General features: G+C 37.5%; 1 protein-coding gene across 7 annotated transcripts in view; it reads right to left on the bottom strand.

Moving 5' to 3' along the window:
• RBMS3 (RNA binding motif single stranded interacting protein 3) overlaps positions 1 to 13,630 on the bottom strand; it is a 1,178,968-nt gene that overhangs the window by 1,017,424 nt on the left and 147,914 nt on the right. The gene's annotated exons all lie outside the window — the stretch shown is intronic.

Raw genomic sequence — 13,630 nt, 5'->3', positions numbered from 1 at the left:
CAGCAGTGCCCAGATTTCAAGTCAAACCTTTATCCTCACACTCCACCCCCTCTACATTTAGCTGTCTTCTATTCTCACTTGGCCCCTTGTTACTCATGCATATGTTCTAATGAAAACATGCCCACTTAATTCACGCAGAGTGTGAGTGCCCAAATGTCTTCATTTCTTTTGGAAGTGTTTGCATTTTCACATGGGGATTCCAGGATACCACCACTTAACCTCGAATAATAAAGATTTTTTTTTAAAAAAAAAAAATTCCAATGCCTAGACCTCATCCCAGGTTAACTGAAGTCAAAGTTCTTGGGATGGGGCCCAGGATCTGTTCCTTTTAAATCTCTACAGGTGATTCTGATGCACAGTAGATGTAAAGAACCATCGATTGAAACATATGAAAAGATTGAAGTTATAGAGCAATTTGTAGCACAGAAGAAACAAATCACTTGAACTGACTTAATGTTAGACATGCTTTCGTTTAAAGCCATGTAGAGTCCCACATCATAGGGAGTCACTTTTCTCCCACTAGTCTAGCTTTCTTATTTTTCTAATCTCTCAGCCTTGGGCTTCCTCACCCAGAAAACCAACCCCTATTCTATTATACAAGTTAACCTCACTCAGCCTCCCTGTCAATCTCAACACTCACTGGTGTCCTCAGTTACACAAAAAGGTCATCTACCAAGATCTTCACCTTTAGCAACTCAGAAGAATTGCCAGACTTTAAAAGTATAAGCTCACCTGTTTCTCTCCTCAATGTGTCATTGTAAATTGAAGAGAGCGGTATAGGAATTTACTTTCCCAATGACAAGAATTCTGCTGTCACCATTTATTCTCACATCATCCCTTTTTCTCTTAGCAGGAAATGCATCTACAATCAGTTTTGGTTTCAAATAACAATTTTCTCTCCTAAACGCACATCTGTCTTGATTAGGCTATCCCGAAGAACACTCCAATTCGCCATTCTTCTATGGAGACAGCATCATGTGCATAGTAACTACATAGTAGGGCTGAAGAAATTCTGAGCAAAAATTTAAGTTAGTTGAAATGACCTTAAGTTAGTAAGATGGTAGCTCTAGCCTGGAGTTCAGAGAGGGATAGGATCAGACAGGGCACGGAACTGGCAAGTAAGTATTTTATTCTCTCTAGGGTAGAGTTTCTCCATCTTGGTATTATCAACATTTTGGACTAGATTATTCTCTGTTTTAGAAAATGTCTTACTCATTGTAGGATATTGAGAAGCATCCTTGATCTCTACCCATTGGATATCAGTAGCATAGTGCCCCTTCTCTCCATCACCATGACAATCAAAAATATCTCTGAACATTGCCAATAGACCATGAGGGACAGAATTTTTGCTAATGAGAATCCCTGTTCTAGGAGAGCACTCTGTAGGAATATACAACACAAAAAAGAAATGGGTATTGCCTCCAACACTATGAGATGTGTACATATAGCCTATTCTATCTTAACCCAATGAATAAAACTTTAATTGCTTTGTGTCTGTAGTTTTAAATGATACCCCCCAAAATCCAATTTAAATATTAAGGTAAAACACAATGCTTATTCACTACACTAATTTGTTTTAAAAATAACCCAGGCAGATACACACCTATGGTAATGATACATACTTCAGAAGCATGCTGGGAGAATTGGTACTTAGAAAGTGCTTTAAAGATAAGACCATATTAAAATTATTAGTGCAGATTTAAAAACTCATATTGTTTTGAAAATGCATTTTGCTCAGAGATGTTTTTAATTTCTAAACATAAAACTCTACTCTTCTCTCCCTAATTACTTGTTAGTGGATTTTACAAATGCAGGACTGACAGTAGTTCTGTTTATTGGTCCCTGACATTTAATACTCATAAATTTTTTGTTTGCAGAAGGTGACCTGTTATAACTGGTTCAGATTCTTCATCAAGCAATGGATAGACTTTAATTGCAGAAAATAAGGGAGAGGGAAGAAAAGTATTGGGTGTGGCCTAAGCCAGAGAGACTAAAACATTATGTGGCAGAGAACCAAATTCCAGCATCTAAGAAACTTAAATCCAGAATCCATGAAGCCAAGTGAGGTTGCAAGGCTATGGAAAGTTTACACAATACATAGAGGTCTCCAGCTAGGCATGAACTGAAAATATATAAGAGCAGACCCAAAAGTACAGAAATTATAGTAAAGATTGAGTTCGGTGGGCATCTCTTCAAGATTGTAAGTCTTCTGAAACACCCCAGGAGGTCAGGTCTAATTCAGGAACTACGAAGAGCTATGGTTTCTGCATTTTCAGAGGCCATAATAGAGGATGCTGGAGATGGCAGACAAGCCTTAGGTACCCATGAACATATTCGTGTACTCCTTGGATCAATGAGATGGTTCTTAGGAATTTAAAACATGACTCTGTACAGAATAACTTATATGAGAAGATCCTCACACTTGCCAAGACAGTGAAACAAGGAAATATGAGTGAATACTCAACTTTCTTTAGAGACCAGTTCCTATTGTTCATACAAACTGAGGTGTAGAGATGACATTATAAAAGCTAAGGAGAAAGAGAAGGAAAATGTATCTGTTGGGGACAGAATAACACAATTTTCCCAAGTGTTTCAAATCAAGAGACAGAGGTACTCATTGGCAAGGGTAAGGGAAGACATGAGTGATGTTGAGGCAGCCACACAGAAGCAAGATTATGAAGCTATTACCAAGCCACCCACAGAGCCAAAAAGATAGGAGGAGAAAATAAGTATTCTAGGAGCTCCATGAGAGCTGAAGCCATGGCGGAGGGAGGAGTCTCTGTTAGATGCTGAGATCACACAGAGGCACAGCTACTGTCAGAGATGGGCCTTTGAAGCAGAGAGGGGACATGGAGGAAATAGCCTGACCCCTCTCTCCTGCTCTTTGATAGCTTTCTGATCCCAAACCCTACTGGAAGGCATTTGGGAAAGGAGCCTGAGAGTGGTAGCCCTTCATAGAGGAATCAGCCTTCTATGTCACAAGTCAGGGAACATGAGGGCAAAGAATACATCTAGACAGTGAAGCAAATGGAGAACAATTAACACAGGAACATACATTGATTGATTACCTATTATAAGAAGCAGACACTGGAGTAGGTGTTTTAAGTAATTGAAGGCATATGTGGATAGAATTGGTGAGTGGTTTGAGGATACCTTTTCCCAAATATTTTCCATATCAATCTGAAAGTTCCACATTCGATAATATTTGGATTCATATTGGAGTTCTTATTGTCTTATGGAAGAGTAACATTTTATATAGGTAAGAAACATAGTTTGGCAAAGGTTTTGTAAGTATTGAAATTTTTCATAATTCTTGTTGGATGTCACCTAATCATAATTATTTAATGGCAGGTGTTTGCTGATTAGGTCAAGAATATCATGTGATTTTGCCTGAAGTGCTGCTTAAATGGAGAAAGAAATTATGGAAAAAGTGAGGTGATGGGAGATGGTGATTGCTGTCTTCGAACGCCTGATGGGCTGTCAAGTGAAAGAGAATTTGGATTCCTTCCTTACAGCTGTGGGGCTTAGAACAAAAGTTGAACAGTAATGGTACATAGGCCAAATCTCTCTGTAGATATGTTATTTGGCTCTCAGAATGTTGGCCCACAGTGTTTTAAAGGTTTCGAAATGGTTGCCAATTTAAAAGTGAGGAGATGTCACATAAAAATTCCTTATTCTATTTTCTTTGAAAAAAAATCAGAATATCTGGCACACATTTCTCCAGAGAAACAATAAATGAGAGCTGGAAAGTGGCATGCTCTTCAATTTACCACAGTCTCTACCACTCCCTGTGGTATTCGCTATATTATGGCCACATACCAGATAAAACTTATTACAATACTGGAACTTTTTAATTTTAATATGTGATTGCTTAACTCATGTGCATTATCTGCCAAGCCTCTGTAGGCATTTGAATTTGAATTTCCTGAGTTAGAATTAAGATTCATGGGTAAACTCACAGAGACACGAATTTTTACCTGATAATATAGATGCATTCCCCAGAGATGGCACCAATTGCCATGGATGATAATGAGTTTACTGAAACTGAAGATTTCTAAGGGAAGCTGAAGCACAATTTGGCAGCAACTCTACAGAGAAAATTTAAGCACTGGATAATATTTTTTTAAAGATAACTTCCCTGAGATTGTATTGGTGTTAAGACTATGATTTTTTTTATAAGTCATGCACTATTCCTTATTCATCTCTGATTCTAGCACAGGAACTAGAATGTCGTCGAAGCAAAGTAAAGATGTTATGTCAGATAATATAACGATTCATTAACTATTCCTTATTTTAAGGCCATGATGGCTGAAAAAAACTTTTTTTTTTAATTTGAGAAACATGAAATATTGTTATTGTTGTTCATCAACAAACCAATAATCTCATCTGATGATTAGTCAGAGTCAGCTTTTATGAGACTCAGACTAAGTAAAGACTAAAAAGGCATAAAGAGGTAAATTCTGAAAAAAAATGAGAGAAATTGCCAAATAATGTTTATATCTTTTAAAATTTGAAGAGATTACTCCAGTAAGTGACACAACAGTTAGTCACTTGTAGGGAAAAAAAAAAAATGGTGTAGACTGTGTTGGTTTCTGCAAAAATACAAAAGGAAGATAATAATGGTTCAAAAACTCTAAAGGATGACTATCTCTGAGTCTCTGATTAAAGACAGTGGCTTATAAAATACTTGACTCAGTTTAGCAATTATATATTTTTGCCTTATTAAATTATATATATATATGCCTTTCCTAAAAAAGAGATAAAAAATTGAATGCCTTTATAGAGAGCTCAGGACCCTCTTTTCTCCATCCCTAAGAGGGGATGCTGACATGCGACACAGGGCAACATCACAATTTGGTCTCGTGGATAGAGCATGGAGCTTTGGGGTGATTATAGAAGGTACAGCATTATGAGACAAAAAGTTAGTAACTAAAAAGCCATATAGCCTGGACTCTTTGGATGTCCTGTCTTTAGAATATCCCTCTTTTGAAAATTTTCCCATGTCACTGGTAAAGTAAAAAGGTTTATTCTTTCCTGCCTTTTCTTATCATAGGACTCATAAGAGATCAATAGCTAAACTAAGGTGTGACCAATGGGGAAACAGGCGAAGGTAGTAATTTGACTTGCTTTTGACCTAGGCCACAAAGCAAAAGGAATTTTTGAGACCCATCTGTAGGCCAGCTACTCACCAAACCAAGAGTTTTCAAATAACGTTTTGGAGTTAACACCTTAGAATAACAAACAGCCTGCTTGCTTCTTCTTTTATGCCACTATAACTCCATTCTCATACAGTATTATCCTTTAAATTCCTTTCATATTCTCCCATCATATCCAAACTCTCTCCCCTACTCTACAAAGCCCAGAATGATCTAACTCCCCTCTATTTCAATCTCATTTCATACAACTGTCATTTACATCTATACTCCATCAACTAGTCATTCATCTTCTAAAACATACCAAGCTCATTCCTGCCTCATGGCCTTTCACACGCTCTTCCTCAGTTGAGAACACTTCCCCCCATTCCTCTACTTGGCTGGCTTTATCTTATTTTTTCAAGGTCTAAATATAAGTGCCATTTAATAAGAGAAACTCTCCCAAACTACACACATCTCCCTAACAACCCACAATGCTCTTTAACACCACTCTTGTTTTATTTTCTTATTAGTAAAACTCATAATCCATATTGGTTTATTTCTTGTTATTCTCTCTCTTCTAATAATCTCAATGAGAGCCTAAACGAATGTGACCCCAATTCCTGGCACAGTGCCTGGCCAAGAGAGGGCTCTCTCTCAAATAGTTAATGGATTATAAACAGCATGCATTTGCCAGGAATGTCTATCTCAATATTTTCCATAGAGGTATACAACAGAATTTGGTCATTCAGGATCCAAAAAATAATGGTCCACATGATCAAAACAACCAGATATAGACATAAGTCTAAAGTGAAAGCTCCATAAAGTAATGTAGACATTAAAAAGAAGAAAAAATAACATTACTGGGTTCATGTCAACCAATGCTCTATAGGAAAATAGAATTTATTATGCATTTTAAAAAGTGTTGGATTAATAGGTAGAAAAAGGAGATGATATGAAAAAGGAGTAACACAAACAAAAGATTAAATTTGAACGCATGTTTAAAGACTGATATTACACTAATGGAATGAGAGGGTTCATAATGAATAGAGAATAGTAAGCTGGGGCTTTATACTAGAAAATCTGGAATGGCATGGCAAAGAGTTTGAAGACATCTGACTACATCCTGGCAGTCATGAAAGATTCTAGACCAGGGTAATGTCATAAACAACAACACGATCTTGGGGGAAAATTTGTGTTACAGTGATATTTAAGATGGATTGCAGTGGAGAGAGACTGAAAATGAGAAAATCATGTAAAAGGATTTAACAATCATTTGAAAGGCAGCATTGGGTGTCTAAGATACGGTTTGTCAGTAGAAGATGAAATAAAGATATCAACGTCAGAGACAAACTAGAGGCTGAATCTTGTGGGTGTCAGAGATGATACAGAGGGAGATTTTAGTGAAGCAAATAATGTGACATATTCAGGGAGAAAAGAAAATAGGGATAAGCTGGGTTGGGAAGAGGAAGCACTGAGTCCTGCTGCAGGCAGGTGGTTTTAGTTATAGGAAGGCCCCTCAGATAAAGACTGTCCTGCGATCAGTGGGAAATGAAAATTCAAGGTTTATTTTTAGGAGGGGGGGGCGCGGCTGGGAGAGGTTAGATCATGAAATCATTCCCTATCAACATAATAAAGTGTGTGGATGAATTCACTGATAGAAAGATTCAGAGGTCAAGGAAGAGAAAGAGAAGGTAGAACCGTAAGGAACATCTACATTTGGGGAGCAGACAGAGGAATTAAAAAACAAAGTTTTGTCAGATAGCTCCAAAATAGACCAAACACCTGCTCTGTGTGTCAGAAGTTCAAGTTCCTAACAATAGTATAAATAAATGCATCTATTTATCTTCCAGCATGATTCTTCCTTCAGGATTGCAAATGTCTTATTAATGTCACCCACAACATCCATTTATTATGGCTGTTTATTATTCATCTTGAAGTGACAGCATACCTGGCACTTGCTTAAACACTTAGGAAGATAGACTTTCTGCTATAACAGATGTCAGGTAAAGGGAAACAAGGTGTACACTTTGATGTTAAAATAAAATCAAGACTTACGGTCTGTTTTAAAGACACAATTCTTTTGTGTATTCTTTCCCCCTTTAAAGAATTTTTTAGAAGACATTTCATTGGTGTTTATATATGATGAAAATAATTTTCTACATGAATTATGAAATTCTGTCAATTTATTGAAATTGAGGTTTTCATATCTCTCTGCACTTCTGTCTTTGAGATCTATAGCTGATAAGCAGAGCTGCCTGAAGAGAGAGGAACAAGGAATAAATAGTGGACCTGGTTGAATATGCAATATTCACAATGATAATTCCAATTTTTATAATCCAAAGACTTGTCTTTCTAGAAATTGTGACTTGGTACTTTTTCTTACTTAATCTTCAGCTTGACTAATAGCCTCAAAGTTCAAGACTTCAAAGGCTAGCTCTACCTAGCCAGCAAACCTTATTTTCTGTTTCTTAGCCCAGGTGTGGTCTGATAGCTATCAGCATCAGCCCCACCTGGGACTTGAGATGCGCACATTTTCCAGCCACGCCTCTGACCTAATGATAAGAAGCTTGGAAGTCAGGCCCAGCAACTTGTGTTTTAATACACTGTCCTGGTGATTTTACTTTGAGAATCACTGTCTTAGACCAATGGTAAAAATTCCAAAGAGCATTCCATTGCCCACAGGACAAAAATCTCAATCCTAAACTTCATCAGAGCATTTCTTTTACAGATGAGAAAATAGATCTTATACTGTATTCCATGCTTATCTCCATTTGGATCCTGTCTTATGATTCTCAATAAAAGAACTACAAAATGGTGATCAATAAATCAAGGCAAGTAAATGAAAAAGGAGTGTGATCACAGTTTGAGTTGCTAATCCAAGAGAACATGCTGTAGAAAAGTAAAATTTTAAAATAATATTAAATAAAAATTTACAATAGATAATAATAGCACTTATATTAGAAAATGATAATGAAAATTTATGATCTGAAAATATACCCTTTTCCAGCACTTCCATTACAGTGGCCAAAAGTCATAGGAATTTGTCTATTACCTTCTTACTCATGGAGAAAAAAACCGATATGCAATCCCAGTGCTATTTTCTACTAATAGGAATCAGGGCTTCTCAGGAACTAAAATCTTAGCTAATGGTAGAGAAAAATCAATATGGGTTTGGAATAGCTTGTTGCCTTTAAGCAAGAAACTTTCAGAAATGTCTCAGAAGTAATGCTGAAAAGATAAGGAAGGGGACAGCCACATTGCCATAATTTGAGCAGTAAGAATATTCTAGTTCAATGGAATAACTTATATCTATGAAAAGCCTTGAGTCCATACTAGTACTCAACGATGAACAAGTAAGGGTATACAAAAAGGTCATTACATAACAAACAGAAGGGCAATTTTAAAAAAATATTTTTAATAGGTAGTTTAGAGGTTTGACATATAGATGTTGTTGATTTTTATTTGATGTACATTTTAATATATATATATATACATATTTATTCTCAGCAAATAGAAAGAAATGGCTACAGTGAATTTTAAGTCAAATAACTCAAGGAAAGTTTTAGAGTTTTCTTGATGGACCAAAAAAGTCATCTGCTCCTATGGATACACATAATAGCCAGTAGACTCCAGCGGGGTGTTGGAAGCTGATGCATAAGACAACAACCCCCAAAAGAGTATCTGCTGCCCTAGATGAAGAAATGCTGGTTGTGTTTAAAAAAAATAAAAAAACTGAGAAATTAAGTCATCGCAAAGTAAAGGCTCACTGCCTGGGACCAAGATTCAATGGACATGGGAGACCTTAGGGGTGCTTTGCATTGCTAGTACAAGACAGAGGCTTCCAGTGACTCATTGACATAGCAACTGAAGCTTGACTCTCAAGGAAAAAAACTCATGGCAGTAAACATCAGCCCAGGACAGAAATAACCTTGAAGAGATCCACTAAGATCCTATACGCCCATCAAAAATCAAGTGGCTGATACCCCCAAATCTGTAAACTCAGCTGCTCTGAAATTCCATTCTCTTAGTTTCAAGTCTAGCAAGATTACTATAACTCCAGGAAAGTATAATAAACATTGAGAAGTATAAAAAACAGGAAAGGGATAAAATAGATTTATAAAAAATGAAGAAATAAATCAAAACCTTGTATAAATACTTCTTAGTTAAGTGTGGGTATAATAAATTTTGAACTCTATTGTGATTGTGTGTGTATGTATGTGTGCATGCATGCATGTGCATGCCATCTGCTTTTAAAGTTTGCGAAGCTTTTAAACGAAATCGGTAGAAATTTTATTAAAATACTTAAGAGAATTTGTCTACTTAAATTTGTAATCAGATTTAAATATTTAAGATGATTTGATTCATGAAGCAAGTTTTATTAGTGGCAAAAGTAGCATGTTAATGTTTAGAAAGAAAATTAATAATTAATGAGATTTAAAATGTGGGCCTGAAAAGATTTTTTTTACAATAAAAAGTCCTCTTACAATAAAAAAAATACTAAAAACAATGTTATTCTCTGATTTTGTCCCAATAGGAATCTTGTCCTATTCTTGCATAAAATATAGCCTCACTCTCCAAGACCTTAGCGAAGAATGAGAAGTAAAGAGATAAGGCAGACTCTGGTACATACTATAATTCCATTTACACCTCTGATAAAATAAACATTGAAGTCCTGACTGGGAACCCATACAGGAAATGTGTTTCCTTGTGTAGCCCCCTCTCAACATCAATAAAAATAAATTAGGTGTGTGATGCCTCTAACAAAGATTCAGGCACATTTTCTTACTTCACTGGGTTGACATTTTCAACATTTATCTTTAAAAGTGGTAGTGGGTCAGTCTGACATGGTTTTTAGAGCATTATAACTTGAATTTAGAGAATTTTCGAAGATGGCCTCTTATTTACAGAACTGCCATGCCAGAAGAAGCAAACCTTTTGTGTAATGGTCTTGATCAATGTGTTAGCTACTCCGCACAATATTCAATATTCCTACAAAAATGTCCCGGCACAACAAAGGCTTATAGACAGAGAGCGTCTTGGAGCCTCTTGTAATGGAATTTGACAAGAGCCGGACACTTTAGGCAGGCTCAATCAATGTTAATTGAAGCAGAAGTTATTCAAAGGCAAATAGGAGTCCTTGAAAGGTGAAAGGGGCCTTTAGGTTTGTGCCTCTCCTTTTCCCATTACCCCCTCATATTTAATTACTTGTTCTAGCCAGTGAATTGTAATTGGATTCACCATCAGGTGACTCTAGTCCAGTCTCATGTTTGTCGAGTCTTTCATTTAAAGGAAAAACATCTCTTAACCTCTAGAGATGCCTGTTGCACAGAAAAGAAATTGTTCTCTGACAAGTGGGTCTCAGATTTATAGACCAGTTCCTAACATAGCAGAGGTATCAATAGAAGAACAAGGTGAGAAACTGTTTAGTCCTGAATGATACTCCTGTGTCTTCTCTGGGACATTATTATTTCTATTACTTTAATTCACTGGTGCTTCCCCTAAAAGCAGATCCTAATGTAAGAATTTATATGCAAATTAACTACTTGTTGGGGTGGTGCCCCCAGGAAACACTGGCTGAGAAGTGAGGGTGTGAGACAAGGAAGAAAAGGCAGCCAACAAAAGCAGGTTTATAAACCAGTTCCCAGCATGGGCAACTAGAGTGTCACCTCCCTGGGGGACTCAGAACCAATGCAGAGCATGCTTCAGTCAGACCAACCAAACGGTGAGGGAGCTGGGGCATTTCTAGACCAACTTTCTTCAGTCTTGGTTGAGGACTACACTCAGAGGGGAGGAGAATAAAGACCCTGGCACTTCTGGCCTGGGATGCACAATGGTACCACAGCAAGAGAAAGGCCTTAGAAGTATGGACAAGAAGCCAGTTGGATATGACAGAATCTTCCTGCAGATATATAACTGCTTTAAATTCCTGTGGTCCTTCAACGGACACATGATAATACCACCTTCTGGATAAGGTGTTGGTGGGAAGTGAGTAGAGCCTATTTTCCTCTGACCTGAATAAGGGCCTTTGATACAGACTGTAGAAGCTAAGGTTAGGGTCAGCGTCATTTTGCTCAAGAATATAATATTGTTTTGCCTTTAGTTGGCGCTCCCTCATTTACTCTTGAGATAGCTCTTGGGCTCAATATTCACATCCAGGGAGGGCTTCCCTGATTGTGATGCAGTTAGAACCTCAGAATGCTAAATGAGAGTAGAAATCAGCTTAAGGCAGGCTGAACCTGGACTCCATTCAAATGTCTATTTTTACATTTAAAAATGCTATTTTTAAATAAAATCCTTACTTTTCATATTGATTTGCAACTAGTTGACATATATTTGCCAAGAGCTTAGACAATAATTGTAGGAAGCAGGCAGGAGAGGATGATAGTTAATAGTCCCAATTTATAAATAATGACATTCCAAAGGTGAGGCTCGAAGTTAGAAGCTAGAAAAGCAGACAGGGACAGGGACCCAGGCGACGAAGCAGCTGACCACAGTGGGAAAGAGTCTAAGCTTTGGAGACAGAAAGACTTATGGCATCCCAGTTGTGACTCTCACCAACTGGGAGGCCTGTCCCAATTACCTAGCCATTTCATGTCTCATCCAGGTAATGGGAATTGAGTGTACACACGTTATGCAATTGTTGTGACAATTAACTAAGTGAGTGCTTATAAAGTGTTTTGCTCAGTAATCAGCATAAACTAAGTACTTAATAATTATTACTTGTTATAGTGTTATTATTACTATTTTAATGACTTCGAGGCAGACAGTAGAAAATATTCTTTCTACTAGGCATGGCTCAAAGTCCAGGATTAATACCTGTGCGACTGTAATACATCCTATGGCAATCGGAGAATAACTACTTCATATGCCACCCAATAGGAAATAAATTGTTGTAGCTCTTATCTTTGCTTCATATTTGGTCATCCCAAAATCTCAGGTGTGGTGGTAGAGAGTGCTGGAATTTTCTCAAAAGTGCTTTGTACTAAAGTAGCAGATACAGTCTGAAAGGCCCCAGATAGGTCTAATGCTACCCCACAGTGAATGAGACCTCTTCATCAGAATTTACAGAGAGACTCCCCTGGCCTCTGATGGCATAGACCCAATGTCGCAAATAGGCATGAAATGTATCTACGTGTGTGGTAAATTCCACTTTCTATAAAAGCAATAGTGTCATTCCTGTGAAGTAGGCAAAACATCTCCCCGATTCCATAGGAGGAATTAAGGTATGTGGCTATGTGGCCAAAGTAGGTAACGGCAGATTCTCTTCTCTTGACTTCTGTCCCATGAATCTTCACTTTTTTTTTCTAATGGCTTTAAGCTGGAGGTCTAAGAAGCTACTCAGAGGTTGCTCAGTGTTTTTAATCAAAGATCAACTATAAGAAATTAAAATGTACTTTCAATTCTTTATTCACAAATAACAATTTACGGAGTGCTGCCACATCCCCGTGTGCTTAACAATGTGTAAACTGCCGTCCATGTGGTATTCTTTTATAGGCACTTATCACCATAACTATAGGAAGTGTCATTATGGCCATTTTATATATGCGGAAATTGAGGTTCAGAGAGTTTGTGGTTTGTCCTATAATCTCAGAGAAATCAGAAGGGACTATAGAATTAGAGACTGGGGGCAGACAGTAACATACAGGGTCATGTCATGACTAAAGACTTCTGGAGTTGACTATAATATGAGGAATAGAGAAGGTAACCACACGCGCCGCCCTCACTTGTAAACAACACGTAGCTCTGGTAACATCTCTGAAAGCGCAATAAGGTGGCATCTAGCTGAGATCTTTAGCAGGTCAACTACTTGTAGGTCTGCCCTGGACTTTCTCACGAAGCCTCCGGGGACACAGTATTGCAGGAAATTGACAGAGACCTTGTTGCTGAGTAAGCTGAAGGTGTTTTATTACAAGGCAGGCACAGTTACAGAACATAAGTCATAAATACCACAGTTTCCGTAAACCCAAACGCAGAAGCATGCCCTCTTCTCTAATTCCTCCAAGATGAGCAGATCCACAGACAGATCTGAGCAACACTGTTGATGAGGTCAGTTGATCTCCAATTTCTGCTTTGCCTTAGAAAATGGCATTTCAAAACCATCCAGTTACTGTCAGTTAGCTTCCATTCAGGGTATTTAAAGCCACTTTTGATATTTATAATTTCTCCCCCATTCTAGCTGCAGGATCAAACGGGAATTAAATTTCAACCTATAAGGTTTGTGTTTCTTTGTAGCGTAACATATATATCAAATAGTGTGCAAGCGCCCCAGGTATAATGTATGTTTGATTATATTTCAACTCCAAGTGATATCACATTGAGATTGCTCCAGAGGCTAAGCAAATGTGACTCAGGCCATTACCTGGATCCAGACTTAAAAAACAGGAAAGAAACAAAAATGTATTCTTAATCTAAGGATCAGTACTACACAAATCAAACCACATAGCCCCATTTACAAGGTAACCGGGGGATTGCAATGCAGAAAATCCCTGGTGACA

The sequence above is a fragment of the Rousettus aegyptiacus genome, unplaced genomic scaffold (genome assembly GCF_014176215.1).
Source record: "Rousettus aegyptiacus isolate mRouAeg1 unplaced genomic scaffold, mRouAeg1.p scaffold_m13_p_4, whole genome shotgun sequence".
Taxonomy (NCBI): Eukaryota; Metazoa; Chordata; class Mammalia; order Chiroptera; family Pteropodidae; genus Rousettus; species Rousettus aegyptiacus.
Note: the sequence above shows the minus strand (reverse complement) of the source record. Positions and strands in the feature narration are given on the sequence as shown.